This window comes from Lontra canadensis, unplaced genomic scaffold, assembly GCF_010015895.1.
Source record: "Lontra canadensis isolate GAN:19392208 unplaced genomic scaffold, GSC_riverotter_1.0 scaffold29, whole genome shotgun sequence".
Taxonomy (NCBI): domain Eukaryota; kingdom Metazoa; phylum Chordata; class Mammalia; order Carnivora; family Mustelidae; genus Lontra; species Lontra canadensis.
Genome location: NW_022631023.1, coordinates 19,769,478 through 19,788,527, shown reverse-complemented (window position 1 = coordinate 19,788,527; position 19,050 = coordinate 19,769,478).

Below are 19,050 nucleotides of genomic sequence, written 5' to 3'. Positions count from 1 at the left end.
AATGAATAACTTCTGTAAGAGAATGTCAAAATTCAAGAAAATAAGAAAGATAGTAAACTTTGTTATTATTCTAGTTGCAAGTTGGAGAGAAAGATTTGAATGCCTCATTTTGGCTTTAGAATAAACTATTTGTCTCTTACATTTAAACAAAACACGCCAGATTCCAATATTAGAAAGCTGACACTGTAATTAAATCAACATATGATTCTAGGTCTCCTTCCCTTACTAGTTAGAAACCATAAAAAATATAATGATATTACAGAGTATAATATTACATATTGTATGTTATAACAAGATTCTATCACTCTAAAGGTATAATTAGCAGAAGTATATTAAGGAAATCATTACTTAATTACTTATTATTTATCGGAAACAAAAATTATTATTACTCCAAATCTAAACATCAACCTATACGTGTATAAAACTTTACAATATCAATAAGAACCTTTTGAAAGGATATATTTTATATTTCTGGGTACATGTATCTGGAAGGCAAAAATTAATAGAGGATGAGAAATTTCAAATTTATCTATAACATATTATTATTTTACTTAATAAAAGATCACAAGCTAATTATATAAAACTAGGAAATTAGGATTTAATCATTGTTCATCAGAAAATGTAAACAAGGTTTTAATACATTTCTATTTAACAATCAACCATCTATTAATTTTATTTCTTATACTATTTTCTTTGTTGTTGATAGAGAGAGAGAGGGAAGAGAGAAAATCTTAAGCAGGGTCTATGCCAAGCACAGAGCTTAATGTGGGGCTTGACCTAATAATCCTGAAATCATGACCCAAACAAAAATCAACAGTCAGACGCTTAATGGAGTGCCTGGGTGGGTCAGTCAGTTAGGCAGCTGCCTTCAGCTCTGGTCTTGATCCTAGGGTCTTGGGATGGAGCTCCACATCTGGCTTCCTGCTCAGCGGAGAGCCTGCTTCTCTCTCTCCCTCTGCCTGCTACTCTGCCTACCTGTACTCTCCATCTCTGTGTCAAGTAAATAAAACCTTTAAAAAAAATTTAAAAAGAGTCAAACGCTTTACCAACTGAGCCACCCAAGCGCCCCAATTTCTTATACTATTTTTAGAAACTCATTTTTATTTAGAAGCAAAAAAACAGGTGTCTTTGATGCGAGGGCAATCTAGCTATGATATCCATCACCCCACTGATAGGGTTGATTTCAGTGATCTGGCTGGTTAGGTGTGTGTCCCTTTCCTTCCTCACATCTCCAATGCTTCCCTCCTGAAAATGCATGCTAGGTCAAAGAGGATGACCTTCCCTGACAGAGGAGGACAGTTCTTAGATCAAGAATATATGAGTAGCTGCCTTCCCCTGATACAATCTCCAAACAGCTCTCAAGGTCCATTTATAGAACATAAGGTAGTCAAGCATCTAAGACTCCTGACACATTCAAACATCCAAATCAGTTGCTGCAAGTGGCAGTCTGCTCTTCTTAAAAAAAGAGGGAACAAATGTCTTGTATAGCATGATGATATGTGAAAAATGTCTTTTATGCTTCTCTTGGTTTATATTTCTCCTGAGAACATAAGCACTAATTTGAACTAGTGCAAAGGGTGATGAAGTATTTTCTTATTATAGCTTTTAAAAAATCTTTTTTTCTGCTCTTAAAGAAGTGAATTTTCATTTTCTGATCCAGACAATATTGCTGCTGCTACAAATTCCTACTAGTCAGATAGAAACTGAAGACCTATGAGAAAGTTAGCTGTTCAGAATGAAACCAATGACCTTGGCAAGGCCATTCCCATAAGCCACAAGGCTTGTCACTAACTTCTGCTTTACTCAGCTTAAGTTGTTTCTCTCTGACAGAAATCATGAGTCAAGTCAGTATCTGCCTCTGACATGGTGCCGTCAGGCCATATGTAAGAATATGGCAGCCATTCCATTTCCAGATATTGTATCTCAAGGTGGGTATGTTAGACAACTGAAACAATACTGGTCATCTACAGAGGGGTTCATTTTCTCTACTTTATTGTTGGAAAACAAAGCACATCTTACATTGACATGTTTTACTGATCTTTCATAAAGTCTACTGTACATCTATAGTTAACCATAGAACTTGCACCCATCTCACCTGAAGTAGGGTCATGTAGTTTTTTCTTCTTCTCGTAAACATTATCTTAATGGGCTCAGTCAGCATAGAAAATATAGCAATGTTACTACAAAACCCTTCCAAATCTCCTAAATCATGAAAAGTTACCTCTCAATATAACTTATGCATTGTCTCAATTTTACTTCATTCTTTATCCTCTGACAGTTAATTGTTCTTCATAACATATGTTGAAATTGTCTCTTAACCAGGCTATAAAGACTGTTTTCCAAAATAGCTAATATACTTATGATGTCTACATTGTGATTTATTGGGAAGCTGAGAGCCTCCGCTGACCAGAAAATTCTCTCAGAACACCAGGCTAATCATTCTTTATGGATAATGAACCTAGTCCCAGGCACAGCACTATGGTCTTCAGGTTAATCATAGCATTCCTATTTTCTAGCATATATCTGGTAGATCTTGAAGGAGAAGTTCTATATACCTATATGTATATGGAGAAAGATGTGTATATGGAGAAAGATATTCCCCTAAGCTGGCTCTCCATATCTTTTTGTTATATTCTTATCTAACAATATAAAATATATTCTTATACAACATATAATATATAGCATATTCTATATAACAAGAATATACAATATATATTTTTATATAACAATATATAATTATATAACTAATTATATCTCTTATAGTCTTATATAACAAAGAACTTTAACTTACAGTCACTGGGTGAATTTTAAAATAATATTGATAATTGTTACTGTCTATAGTCATCTTTCTTTATATACATAAAATGCACTGTGTATGGTAAAATATACCAGTCTCCTTCATTATTACTGATAGAGATGGTTCACCCTTCTAGGTGACAAGGACCACTGCAGTTAAAACAGGCATACTCATCCCTTCACCTTCTTCTTAGATTGCATGAGTGAGTTAGGTCCCACATAGACACTGGCTTATAGTATATGGTCCAGGAATAAGGAAGAAACACATCTGGAGAGGGAGCACTTGCTCGTTTTTAGATCCTGAATGACAGGTTGGTTAAGTTTGCTCTGAAAGAAGCTTAAAAGTTTTCCAGCTCTAATATTTACCCATCACAGAGTGACAAAAACCATATTGTGTCTCTAAGGTGTCTTCTTCAATTAGACATGCAGCATCCCTGGGAATGCTATTTCCCTAAGCAGGCTCTCAATACTCCATTGGCCTTGTTGGCATCAGATAACATTTCTGAAAGTGGTGTGAAGCTCAGAGAAACACATGTACAGCTGTTTTTTGTTTGTTTGTTTGTTTTAATAAAACTGGTGATAGGAGCAAAGTTGAGAAGTCAGGGGCTCTTCAGGAGAAACAAGCTAGCATTTATCGAGCCCCTACTACGGCGCCACAAACTTTACGAATGTCCCCTACAAGACTTAGAAGCAGCTATTTTGATCAGGTATTTCTCTCTTTCTTTTACAGTGCAATTCATCCAAAAACATATATTTGATAAGCATTTGCCATATGACTCTATGAAAGTTGGACACTTGTGAAGGATGGAGAGGTAACTTGCGCTTAAGAAGTTTATAAACAAAGAAAAAAGGGACACTTAAAGAGGCAGTGAGTGCTATGAAACATAGGACAGGTGACTCTACTATCCAGTAAGTATCACAATCAATGTGTGTTACCTAGACTGGTGTCATTTATACCCTGTGAACCCATCTGTAAATTAAGTACAGACATTGGAATGGAACAAAAAGGAAGTTTGACAATAATTCAATACTGAATCATATCCAAAAGCCTAATCATTTTGGGGGTCATTCTGATAATTCTGATTACTCATACTTACTTATTTTTACAAAAGTTTTGGTCCATGATAGTTTGGAGTTTAAACAAAGAAAAGAGCTAGTCTTTCACCACACTATTTTGAGAAACATTAACCTCCATGTAACTGTGGGCAGAAGAAAGATAACCAAGAGAAAAAACCAGTTCATTTGATTTGTGAAGCATCAGAACTCATGTTCTCTTCAATAAGGCTGGTGGAAAAACGGCAAGAGTGGGGATATCATCATGTGAAAAATAGAAGTGAGTTTAGAGTCTGCTTTGAACTACATTGTTTCTCTAGGACATAACAATATTTTTGTTGTTTCTGTTAGGATTAAAATACAGATTGAAAGAAAAAGAGATGAACAGTAAAGAAACCAATCTCCAGAGGAAGGGGGAAAAAAAAGACCTTTACAACTGCAGAATTTCCTTGAAATACAGTTTCTGACACATTGAAAACCTTCTGGGTGGTTGTACCCAGCTTTAGTTTTCCCATTGTTCATGGTACTTTGTACCATCTAAAGTATACAAAAAGACAAGAAACATTTCAGTTAATTTTGTATAATATTGTATTTTGTTACTATAGTACTAAATCTTTGGTTCCAAATGTTAATTTGTAATGTTGCTTTAAATCTCATGAACTAATAGATGTTTTAAGGGAAAGTTTCATTATCCTTTATTTAGCTAGGGCAAATCATTTTTTAGACTTCTAGGACACTATGTGTTTCAGAGACCACCCAAGCATTTTTTTCTGTGGATTGGCAAGATGCCATTCAGATATAAAATTCATACACCTATAATAAACAAAAATGTAACTTAATCATTGATTTCACCTGATCACACAGTCCTTATCAGAATCATGTTCAACAGTGCATTTGTTGTCCTGACTCCTGCAAGGCGTTAAGGCATCATTAGCCAGGTATGGAAATAGCCTACATCTGTAATCTCAGTCCCCAAATCAAGATAAAGAGATGATTTTATTCATTCTAGGATAAGAGATTTCCTGTGGAGAAGTGGAGTAAGGGCAAGTAGGGAAAAATCCAGGTGTGGAATCAGGATCATAACCAGGACTGGGTATTGAACGAAGGAAGCATAAATTGCAGCCTTCATTGAGGTTATGGTAAGAAAGAAGTGTCCCAGAGCTTCCAGCATCCTTGGGGACTAAGGTTCAGGATCAGAGCAGGGATTTGGGTGAATTAGGAGTAATCATGGAATGTGATGAGAATGGATGGCCTTTGAGGGAGTGCCACTTCATGTGATGCGGTTGGTGGAAGGGCCTGACCTGGTGATGGAAGTTCTGAATTCTGAACTGAATTCTGCAGACTGAAGAGGCCCGTGGTGTTGTCACCAACTACTGTGGGCGGGCTTTGCATGGACAATTGTCCAGGCACTTGTTCCCAAACTTGTGCACGTATCTGAATGCATAGATGTGTTTGTTGACAATGCAGCTTCCCGGGCCCACCATAGAGATCTGGAGTGGCCCCAGGAACCTTTACTTTAACAAGGCTCTGAAATAATTCTAAAGGATATTTCTTACAAGAAAGCATGATTTAGGAGGTAAAAATGAGGTAAAAGAAGTTGTAGAAGCTACCTCCAAATTAGGAGCTTCAAAAGCTGTAACAAATATATAATCTAATAAAATGTTTCTTGAGGGCACAAATAGGAAGACAAAATTTAACATTCAGTACCACTTCTTCTTAATTAGGTTATAAGATAGAGATAACACATTATGATTCCTCTATTTTTAGAAGCTATTAAGAAATTGTTGGGGCACCTGGGCAGCTCAGTTGGTTAAACATCTGACTTCAGCTCAAGTCATGATCTCAGTGTCATGGGATTAAGCACTCTGAGGCAAGCCTGCATCTCCTGCTCCCTCTGACCCATCTGCGTCCCCACTTGTGCTCTCTCTCTCTCAAATAAATAAATAAAATCTTAAAAAAAAAAAAAAAAGGAAACTGCTAAAACTTTTTTGAAGTTTTTCAGTTCAGTTCATGGTAACCAAGATATTATGTGCATGGCAGGTAATCAGAGAAAGGGAAGTTGATTTTAAAGTTAAAAAAAAAAAATGGGGAGGTTCAAATCCCAGGTTTTTTTGTTTTTTCCCTTAGTGAATGTGTCATAATTTTTGAGCTATTTAACTGTTCTACATGTCAGACTCCTTAGAGATAAGATGGAAATATTGTACCTGTTGAAAATAATTAATGTGAAAAATTGGTAGCGTATGTACAAGTTTCTATTGCTCTACGTGGGACTCAGAAGCATTCCAAAATTTTTTAATGGATTGATGAATGAATGAAAAAATATTTGGATGGTAGAAATTCCTTTTATGGAAATAAATAAAAGGTTGACTAATTTAATGTGTTAGCTTCCAATAGAGTTTTGTACGTGATAGACAATTATTATTTTTGATTACCGTTTTTTTTCTTTTTTCCATTTTTATTTTTACCCAATAGAATCACCAGTGTAATCATTCTCTCTTTCATCCTGCTTTGCTTTCATATACTATGTAGCCTTTGTGTAAATCCTTAAACATACAATTCAAACGTCAGCAGAGTCAAACAGCCTTTAGATCCACTGCTGTTTAACTAGAGAGAAAAATTAATTATTTTATGTGTCTTGAATTTTGAATATCCTTCCCATCTTCCTCAGTCCTTTTGTGAATCTCCAGAGTATGGACTGCCAGTAGTCCACTGAAGTTCCCAATTACTGGGGCTGTCTTCCATGTTAACCCTTCATTTGGCCTCATTTACAGGCATCGCTGACTCATCTTGATTTCACTGGGAATGAGGCAGAACTGGCATTTTCCTTGTCACATTCCATTTATTTCCCAGCACATGTTGTGGCATATATTAAGTTCATTTTCTGCAGAGTTGTTATTGAGTTGTAGAACCACACACAGTTGGACAGCATTGTGCTCTGCAAACGGGACAAAGATAAATAAGACAGACAAAAGGACAGGCAGGAGAAGGTGACTTTTCCAATCTGTAAAGTACACTTCACGCTGTGGAGAGTCCCAGGTTTGTCCCAGAAGTAGAAGAAACTCTGTGACTTAGAGGTGGATGGCACTTTCCTATTTAAAAGTGATTTCATTTATATGATTTAATATTCATGACAACAACTTTGACAGAGGTACCAATTTAATGCTTGCTTTAGAGGCCAAAAAAACTAGGGCTTGGAAATGTTGTATGAATTGAACAAAGTCAACACAGGTAATAAATTTCATGCAGCACTTAATGTGAAATCCCAAAATTATTACATGTCTCCTAATGGCTGGGTTCTAAAGTAAATAAATATGTAAAAAGAAGGAAACATTGCTTGGGTCTTCAGTCATCAATTACCTCATAAAAGATTGGTTGAAGGAAAATAACACATGGAAAATTTAATATTAATGAAAAGACACCTTGCTTTCCTTTTGGCTATCAATTCTTGACTTCACAGTTATCTCAGTTAACAGCTATAGGCAGTCTCTGGTCTTGAAATCAATACCATTGATGTACCATGACACCAAATCTTTGATCTTGAACAAGTTTTGTATATTTAGCTCTCAGTCATGATGCTGAGCTAATGTTTAATTGTGATATGTCAAAAAGTTGGAATTATGTGTTTGGAATTGGTTAAATAGTTTTTAGTGCTCTACTCTGCCCTCTGAGAGGATTTCCCTTTACCATGTGTTTTAGGGCCATCCCTGAGTAGGACTGTGGTGTGGCATCACCAGATTTATGACTAGCTGTCACTCACACCCCAGTTTTTTCTTTGTCTAGCATTTAGTCATGAGAACCTTCCAGAATGTCATAGATATAAACTGATAGAACAGCATCAGTAGAAAAAGGGAGATACTATTGTGGTCTTGGCCCCTGTAGGTGTCACACATTTACTTAGTGTCTCATGTCCAGGCATACAGTCTCCACTAAGACCCAGTTGTGCACCAGAAGTCACTTTTGAAATGGAGAATAGTTTACTCTGTAAAAGATGTTCCTGAACCCTAAAGATCCCTGCTTTGGTTCTTCTATTAAAACTTGTCGGACAGCCCACAGAACATCCTTATCCACTGGATTTTATGTGTTATATGTACTAATCAGCACAGCAACTTGCTCAAAACAAGTAGTCATCTAAGTCATGACAAAGAGGTAACAACTAATTTTACTAAATGCAGCATGGCATGTAGTGTCTCAAAATCCCAATGTTATATCTCTTTAACAATAGAGGCTAAAAGAGGAACGACTTATTCCTTCTCTTAGAAAGAATGCCTTTGCCTGTCCTAAAATATAGTAATCCTCTAGACTTACCTTTGAAATGCAATAGAATTTATCCTCTATGCTCTGACTTGTATGTGTTTTATTAGATAGCTAGACTGTGTATCAGTTTTGTTCACTATGTTTAGTTAGTAACATGTTATCAATAGAGTTGATCACTTGATGTTCTACAGAATTTCAAGATGTTAAAATTCCCTTTGGACTACAGTTTGACAATGAGCAGGAGAATTAATATAGCCTTAGAGCAAAACATTAAAATGGACTACTGTATTCCTATGTAAATTCAAACGGCTTTTGATTTCCTGGTTAATGTGGATGCATAGAATGTTTTAATTAGTCTAGTTACCAAATGTCTAAGGTTATATTGATCTTTTCCAATAAAAATTCTGCATTCAGCACAATAGCTGTGCTTTGAGCTATTATGTGTTTAAGAAAAAGGTAAAATTTAACACACAAACACCTTTGATACCACATATCCAATCCTGCTTATAATATAGACAGAAAAGCCTATGTCATCTTTTGTTTATCAGGACATTCCCACAAGACCAAATGTTTTGTAAAGTATTTTGCCTTTGGAACCTTTTTGTAAAACAGATTTCACTTAGAGATTTAATGTAAAAAACAGGCAAAGATAGACCACCTCAGCTTAAATTGGAAATAGGGCTACCTTCACCCTGGTAGTTACTTGGTGAAAAAAGAATTGGTGGGGAAAAGAACGAAAGAGAGAAAGAAAGAAAGAAAGAAAGAAAGAAAGAAAGAAAGAAAGAAAGAAAACTAAGACTCCAAGAAGTACAGTTAGAAACCATGGTCTTGAAGGAACAAAGAATCAAACATAATAAATGTCAAAATCATCCTAGATAGCCAACTACCCAATATATGAATCTTGTGAATTTCTTCTACAACATACCTTCTGGGTATTTATCTAGACTCTATATAAACAGTTCTAGACAGCTAATGTTCCTACAGGGTTGAATTCCTTAATGTTCCTTCATTCTAATGAACCAATATTTAGATCAACACAATTTTCAACCTTAACCTATGTTCTAGAGATATTACTATGATATGGTACACAGAATTGGCCTTTGCTGCCTTTTGAAGTGATAGGGATAAAAGTATGATGGATGCGATTTATGGTTTTGGAAAAGTGTTATGGGTTAAATTACCCCCCCCAAAAAATTAAATTGAAGTCCTAACCCCTGGTACCTATGAATGTTAACTTTATTTGAACATAGGGTCTTTGCAGATTTAATCAAGTAAATATTTAGTCAAGATGACATCAGTATAATCCAATACACTTGTATCTTTGTAAGAAGACAGCTATGTAAGGGCAGAGAGATAAAAGGAGAATACTGTGTGAAAATGGAACAGAGATTACAGTAAGTAATTTAAAAGCCAAGAGACACCAAGACTCCCTGATCATTACCAGAAGTTAGGAGATGGGCATAGGAGAGATTCTCTCACAGAGTACCCAGAAGGAATACACATAACTGACAATTTGATTTTTGAACTCTCAGCCTCTGGAACTGTGACATAACCAGTAGCTGTTGTTTTAAGCTACTCAATTTGTGGTACTTTGTTAAGACAGCCCTAGGAAACTAATACAGATAGGTAGCCTTTCTACTTAAAAGAATGGATTGAAGGATTATATCAAAGTGATTGAGACAGATTTGGAGTTTAAAAGATTTGGACTTAAACACTAGTTGCATTACCTATTAGCTGCTTGATTTTGGACAAACATCTTAATTCTAAAAATCTCAAAATATGCATATATTAAGTTGGAACTATAATAATAGTGTCTACTTTTTAGAACTTTGTGAGGTTAAAAAGTCAATGCATGTAACATGGTTAACATGTAGTATGTTCTCAGTAAATATTAGGTACTATTATTATTATTACAAAAACTTATACTCTAAAGAAAGAGTAGGGACATCTAATCTGACATTGACTCATTTACTACATAAATACTTATTCAGCAGCTTTTGTGTTACTCAGGAACTACATTAGGAGTTTGGAGCAAACATTGGAATGACATGAAATAAATTCCATTAGTAGATATTGCAGTTTTTTGAAAGAAACACTAAATTTTAAGCAAATAAGTCAAAGGAAGAATTTCAGAAAATTTCAGATAATAAAATTTGTGAAAAAAATAGAACTTTGTGGGGTGGAGGGAACTGACTTGGGAATATAGAGAAGGCAACCACTTTAGAGAAAGTGGATTTTGAAGACTTGCCTATTCTAAGAAAACATTTATTAACTCATAAAATCATTTTAAAAATGAATTTATGTATTTTGAAAACATGGTTTGGATAGTTATATGTCCCAAATGGAAATATGTTCTATTTTAAATGAAGAGAGATAACCAGAAAAGGTAACTCAAAGGTGGAGATATGAATGAATGTGTTAGGAATGAAACAATAGGTAACACAAGACAAAAATAATTAAATCAATGGGACTTTTAGTCCTTCCATTCCTTCTACTTAGGGAAATTGGCTTTGGTTTAGCTAGCTGTGCCCCTTCCATCCCACTGAGGAGAAGGCTACTATTTTTAGAAGAGTAGGATTTGGGACAATCAATTAAGAGATTGAAGAAGTAACCAAAACAGAAAAGCCATATAGGTCTTGTCTAGGAGAAAAAACAGAGAAGGTCAATCATTCTCCTGAGACTCTTTTTTTTTTTTTTTTCATAAAAGTTATATACAAAATGGACCCCAACTACCGAGACTATTTTCGGTGGTGGGAGCCAAGTGAACATAAAATGTCAAGGGTGTTCATGAGAGTGTTATGCCTGTGAGGTGAGGTGAAGGTAGAGCTAGATGTGAGTGGACAGGAACCCAGAAATTTATTTCCAGGAGTTATAAGCATTTAAAGAATGGGCAAGAAGACAGATTTTAATAAGACTTGACATGACTAAGTATTTCAACATGTTTCAGACTTCTAAGAAAAGCAAGTAAAACTATGATATATTGTTCATGGTGTGCTTCCATAAAGACATCATAAACTATGGGTAGAAGCCTCAGGGACCATGACATCTACAGGTTACAAAATCCTGTGCTTCTTCCACCTGACCCTGACCCATCGTCGTCCATCTGTTCAGATGATGGCCTGAGTTCTCTGGCCTGCCCAACATCTCTCCTGATTCCCCCCACAAAAAAAAAAAAAAGCTCCTTAGAATTTAACAATTGAATAGTTAATCAAATAAGTACAAAAGAAAATCCATTTTCTTTGTGCTGAAACATAGGTGAACCAGTTACTGTGAGCTGCTGCTGGGACTCCATCTCACTTAAGGAGTTTCCAGTTTGTCCAGTTTAACCCCTGTCTGAGTCTCTTTGGTGTCTGGCATCCAAATAATCTATTTCATAACTGTGGCCCCAATTTTTGCAGGGGAGCAGTTTTATCCTATACTCTAGACTATCCTTTACTCTAAGCCTGGTGCTAGCTTGGACTTCATTGTTCATTTCAACTCTTTGGCTCACCTTCTTTTAAAGAATCTTCATTTTTGTTTATCCTTGCTTGTATGAGATTCCTAGAATCACCTAAAATCATCTGAGACTTCACCCAAAACTTACACTTTCCCAGGGCTACATATTTGAAGCCCGTGGCTAACATGCCACCATTTTCCCGTTTTGCTGACCATTGATTCTTGACACCTTAACTGACTATGCTGAGTTCTTTAGGAACTTGGTCTCTAACTGCTAGCCCTCTCAGAGTCTCCAGCCCTCAAAACTGTCTCTCTTAACCTTAAAATTTAAACCATAGTACCCTTTTCTTTACATATTCTATGCTAATGGCTCTAGCAAATGGTTTGCCCTAAACCAGAGTGCTTGAAAAATAGAGGCTGTCTACTCAAACCCAAATATACCAAGTTTGAAATATGCAATGGAAAATCAAAAGTGATTTTTTCAAGCCATTATTGGTATCCAAAGAGCTTTAAAGATGAAAAATAAATACTGTTCTTATAAGTACTAAATCAGCTTTAATAGCAAGTTGATATTCCTTAAGAATGTCTATACCTTTATCATCCCACACAAATTTCTATACTTGAAGATGATTGAGTATAGGGGAATGGAATTCATCAATTGGGATTAAAAAGCCCTATAATTCCCAAGTCTATTGGTTTACTGAAACCAATTGAATGATTAAATAATTAAATTATGCTCAAAAATCTCTTAATGATTTCTTACTCATAAGATCAACGATGTTTGTTAGAAAATGTACTTATAATTAAAACATATATATCAGCATCACTGTCATTTATCTCAGGCAGACAGCTTTCAGCATATTCTCTGATTCCTTTCCTTTTTCAACTCTATTTTCTTTTGCCTTTGTAAAACATATTCCTCTTCTGAGCATGGTATACCTTGTATCTTAACATTTTTTTGTTCAGAAATCTCATGTACCAATGATATTAATATCTTTACTATAGTATTCATTTATCTTTATTATTTTCTATTCCCATCCCAGGCCCACCTTTTTTTTTTTTTTTAACATTTCTCTGATGTGTTTCAATGGATTTCTTTTTGAGGTCAAATGTGAGATGAATCTGAAGCCATTAAGGTGTTCATGTATTTGGTTATCAAGCATCCTTGCAACAACTTTGGCCTCAGTCTTTGTCCAGGGCATATATCCACTGTGCCTCTTTTCATATAGGTAACCATGTTCCTTCCTGGACCACTAATAGTAATTTGTACATAACCTCCTCAAACTGCACACTTGGATCCAAGTTAGAAAGGGCAGACTCACAGTCAGTCTTAACACTGTCTGCAGAGGAATATGGTGAGAGACAGCCTGTGCTTTGACTCTGTCAGCTCTTTAGGAAATTACATGCAAGGATAAAGAGGACGTCTTGCTTGCTGATAAAAAACATTCTCTATTCTCTTTTTTACTACCATATATTGAATAACACCACAGGGCATAAATCATCAGATGCTTAATATAATAAATGCATAATTAAACACATTAAGTAAAAAAAAAATGAGCCTTTACAAAGATGATTATGTTTTATGCAGAAAAAGGAGAGGTATTTCAAAACGGTATACAAAGCTTTCTGTCCTGCAGGGAAACGCAACCAGCAACAGCATTAAAAAAACTGTGGATGTCAGGAGGTAGGCATCGGTTCCCACTGTTACATGTGAGGTGCTTTACTTGTGATGTCATTTATAGCAAGCCCTAGGGAGATGGTATACTTATTCCCATTTTACAGCTGAAACCGAGAACTAGAAAGTGATTCACCAAGTAAGAAGTGGAATCTGGAGTCAAACAAAGTCTGTTCAATCTAATAGCTCTTGTGTGGTTAAACTGCAACCCATGGTAGAATTTCTGCAAATAAAATGACTATTGTAATTTTTATCTTTTTGAAAGCAAAGATCCAAGTGTCCCTTAGGGATTTTATATAAAAAAGCAGGGTTTCTTAAAGTTACAATCATAAACATGAATGTCATAGACATAATGTTAATATATGTCTACATATGTGTATACACGTTTATTATATATTATTCTATATGTTGTAATATTATGTTATATATTATTTTATGTATATAAACACATATGCAATATTATGTCTTTAAAACCTATGCCTTATAATTAGAAGTTTAGGAACTTTGCTTATTATATACTAAAAGGTATTCTTCATATAGCTTCCTGACCTTCAAGTTTGTAGTCTTATTCAGCAAATTAACATTTTCCCTCAATCTCAACATAAGAGGCATTTAATGAGATTGATTTTGGATAGTTTACTATTATGATTCCCTGGTTATGTTTCTTTCCTCTGTTTTTTCTTGTCTTTTAGCTAGTTATATATTATCATCTTTCTTTAAGTTTCTTGACGCATATATATTTCAAAACTAACAAAACATTAAATGTAACGTTACATTACATGAGCAAATGGGGGGGGATAAAAATAAGGAAAGTAATAAGGAAACTTACATGTATGTGGCACTCCTGCCATCTTGTGGGTTTTCTGTGTTATCTATAGCCCTAATTTAGTTTTTCTTTTCTTTTCCTTTTCTTTTTTGTTTGAGGGCTGGGGGATTTTTGAAGGAATATTTTGAACATTTTGACTCCTATAACGTAAATTACTTAAACCTAAAAAACTCAATAATAAACAGACAACAAAATATAATTTATTCTCAAACAGTTCAGAAAAATTATATCTATATACATATATCTATAATCTATAGCTATACTAACACCTGTATCTACTTTTATGCTATGCTTATCCTTTTCAAGAAGAAGAGGAATAACTTATGATAAATAAGTGGAGCCAAATGATAACAATAGAAAAATTTGGGTAATATTCTATTCTTATTCTTGCCATTTTTCTTTGTTTCAAATTATTTGCCGATAAACCATTTATCTCTTTCTTATTGTCTGTCTCGTCTTTGTAGATACTACTCCAACAGTTAGTTACCCCCTCTCCCTGCTGCATTATCATCAGTGTTTTTCTACTGAATTATTTTGAAAAATTTTTCAATGCCCCACTTCTTCCTCCAGCTCCTGCATACTTTCTTCTTGATCTTGTCAGAAAAAAATTTCGTCTCGAAGAGAGTCTATACTTGTTCCCATTTGTTTCCCCTCATTCTATCTTAAAACATTAGGTCAAACATAACATAACTAATAATTAAACTAAACCCCTGATCTTCCTTTCTAACCTACCTTTCCAACTATTTTCCCGTCTAATTAATGGGTATTCCATTATCCTATTTGGCCAAAACCCTCTGCACATCTATTGTCTTTCTCTTTTCCTCACAAAACACATTGGTCTATCAGCAGATTTTATTAGTTCTAAAATCAAAATATATCCAGAATCTTGACGTATCAGCTCTTCCACTACCATCTTTGTGACTCAACCACCTATTAGCTGGGTTATTTCCATAAGCCTTCTAACTCATCTGCTAAGCTCAACTCTTGCTTCTCTGGAATTTATTCTCAGCACAATCCAGAATAATTATTTTAAATAAGTGAGATCGAGTCATTACTTTATCCAATACCTTTAAGGACTTCACTCTTGAGGATCCAAAGTCCTTACAAAAGCTTCCCTAACCCTTTAGGATCTGACCATCCCCTTAACACTTTTCCCTGCACACAATCCCCAACCCCCATCACTTATCTGATGACTTAAACCCTGACACAGAGACTCCTCTCTTCTAGCCCTACTAGCTTCCTCATTATCCTTCAAACTACCAGAACCCTCCTGCCTTAGTGCCTTTGGACTTTCTTTACCATCCTTACTTTTTTTTTTTTTTTTCCTAATGATTTGCACAGATGCACTTTTTTGGAGCTTTACTTAAATATCACCTTTGTGGGGGTCAAATTTAAACTCATGACACTGCATCATATACTCCGGGTGTTCCTTATCTTGTTTCCCGTATTTTTTAATCATAATATTCCAATATAAGCTACATATTTGTTTATATCTATTTGCCCATTTAGGATATAAGCTTTCTGTGGACAAGGGCTTTGTCCTTCAGGTTGGTCTAGAACATTGACTGGCTCATTGAAAGTGATCAGTCAATATGTCTACAAGGATAATGGAATCCTTTTCAAAAACAATTGCCCAAGTTGTTTTTTCTGATGATTGGAATCAAAATAAGTAGCTATATGTTTATTGTATCATTGCTTAAAATGATATCTATAGACTGCAAAAAAAAATGGTTGTATTGTAGTAAACATGATATTTTTCTGACAAAACTTAAACTTATTAATTCGTTCTCTGCTCCTTGGAAGTATGAATCTTTTGTAAAGCCTCTTGGCCAGTTTTACAACCCAGCACTGTCCTTCTCAAGGACTTAGGGTTATCCCTTTGAAATGTTATCACCAAGGAAGATAGAGCCTCACTTTGCCAGTCTGTAGGAGGGTAGAACTTATTTTCTAGGAGCAACCTGCTCCAGGTTGTAAAAACTACCTCTTGAAGATAGAAAAAAGTTCACTTTTGTTTTAGGTAAAACCAATTAATAAATTAAGATGGCCTATTATCCCAACCCTCACCCCAGCCTTTGTCTCAGAAGAGATGATTATTAGGACTGGGTCTTTCCTCTCTGTCCCAGGTTGCTGGCAGAAGTGTTATAATAAAAGCAGTTTCCTTGCTCGTCTTATTGATGAGGAAGGGTGGCTCACCATAGGACACTCCTGGGAACTACTTAAAAAATATTAATGTAACAAAGTTATAGGACTGGTCAATTGAAGCTTACACTTCCTTAAAATATTTTTTTTATTTCTGAAATTAATATAAATGCTAATTTTTCATAGAAATGAAAATTATTTAGTCTATATACCATAACCTATATATGAAATCTAGAAAACACTAAATTATATATAGTGATGTTGAGGAAAATATGTTTTTCCAAGTTCCTTCATTTTTAAATCTGGCACTTAATGAATTTGGTCATATAGGAATGAAGTTTCTAACCCATTCTCATCAAATTATTGGTGAGTGTTTTGTGAAAGTAGAAAGTACATGGATTCTGTATGAAACTCCATTGACAGCTGGAAAATTGAGTAGTTCAGATACTGTTATACTACCTTTTTTTTCTCTCTCTCCTACTTTTTCATCCATCTTCAATATAAACTTCAGTGAGATTCTTTAAAATTTTTTTCAATTATGTATTTATCTCTGAAACTATCCCTCTAGCCCTGTAATCTCCACTTCCCTTTATATCACATTCACTTACATTCAACTATTTGATTTTCATGCTCAAATTCTCTGAAGTGAATGGTTTCTTCATATTTCATGATGTGATATTGTACCAGTGCATTCACAACCTAAAATTGAATTTTATATTTTAACTCTATAACACTGTAAGTGCCCAGATAATCTTCCATCTATTATTATTTCTTATTCCCTTAAGGTATTAATCATTTTCAAATATCCACTCCTCCCAGCTTTCTCTATTAGATTTTTATTGTGATTTATTTATTAACTTGCTATTGGCCACAAATTAATTTTATATTGCTTTCACATAAGAGGCAAGGAGGGACAAAGATGTAGCATTTAAAATCAGTAGACTTAGTTTGTTACTGATGCAGACACAGAAAAAATACACAAGAAAATAATATGTTCTACTTATTTATGCTGTTATGTTTAAACCTGAAGGTGAGAGCATTCATTCTTATAACTTATTACTTATTACCTATCACCTTGGAGGTCTGACTCCACTAGTTTTTCTTTCCACCACTCTCAGATTTGAAGTGTAAAGAGGATTTTAAAATGGAGTAAAAGATTTAAAAATAATTAATCAGTGTTCTGTGTCACACATTCAAGTTATTTGTGCTTTCTGTGTCTTTGAGCTATTTTACAACTCTGTAAATGTAGAAAACTGATAATCATACAAATGAATTTGTCCACAGAAGTACTAAACTGTTGAGTCCAGTAGAATACAATTGATTATTGCTTTGTGGATAGACCAGTTTTTGAATATATTTGCAAATTCATTTCAGCATTACCTCACTGCATACAAATGTGAGATTTTTAACTCATTGTAACATCTTACTGTTTTTATTATTAATACATGAATTAAATTAAACCATTGACATATTCATTTCATATTTGTATGAGATTCATGACTATGCCCTCTTTTTAAACTTATTCTTTAAAAAACATTAAAGAAAGACAATGCATTGCCTAAGGTTAAGACAAGTTGCTTTGACTTAAGAAACATGTGAACCAAGCACTGTTTATAACCTCCTTCATGATTCAGGTAATAGGGGTTCCCTCCCTCTGCCCTATGCCAAAAGGTAAGCAGATCTCAATCTTATTACTGTTATGGAGAATATTCTAATAACATCCAATGTTTTTAGTGTGTGTGTGGGCCCACATGCTTTCAGATGTTATTGGAAATTATTAAGAGAGATGAAACACTATTTTATAACAAATAACCCAATTACACAATTTAATAAAAACCCAGTCAACTTTCCTGTCTTCACCAAAAATCGCTGCTGAAATATTTTCTGGAAATCATCTTTTCTTTTTTATCGCTCCCACAAAGCAACCAGTCCTGCCCAAGAATTTTTTTCATGTTTACCTCCATCAAATGTCTCTAATCTTTATTATGTAGCTGCAATGTTCAGGCAGAAAATTTGGAGACAGACCAATCTCCAGGATTTGGAGGCTGCTTACATCCCATTGAGAGCTAATGTAAGCATCTTCCAACAAAAATGCAATGTTCCTGATAGTGCTGGAATTCATTATAGTTTACTTTATAGCAATTAACTTTATACATATTTATCCTTAGTTTTTATAACATATACTCCATTATTCACATCAATAGCATTTATTACAGAAGCTATACAAATATATATCACCTGCCAGATTTGGAAAACAATTAAAAAAAGATGACTTAATTTCCCAAGGCCACAGAATGGTTGTCAAACTAACATTTATGTTTTTCATAAGGATATTTACATTGATTATTTTTATAGAATTCAATAAAATACTTTCATTAAGTGAGAGAAGAATGTTACCAAGAAATCATCCTGTCCTCTTTCCTTTGCTCTATTGCCTCTCCCGTTCCATTCAGTCTCTGTTTGTCAATTCTGCCCTACAAACATCTCATAAAAGCTACTCATTCTTTCCATTCCCCTGCCACTGGACTCAGGCCACCTGGATTTTATGATCTGGTTTCCTATAAATACCTCCCTTACTCTTCATTTTCTGTTTCTGATTATTTTACAGGTTCTAGTTTTCTAAAGCACGTAGTCCAGACTCTTTATGTTATAATAAGACTCTTCTTGTCCTCTCCTCCAACTATCTCTGAATGGTATCTAATGTACCCATTAGATTTTAGAGCATTCCCCAGTCAGTTCACTTTCAGATCCATCAGGTCAAGTCAAGATACCCACCTCATAATGCAATCTTCATACACTGATAAGTTAAACAATCTCAGTGCTTTCTTCAGGTATCTCCAACTTTTATTTTTTTCTGTTTACTTATCCTTCC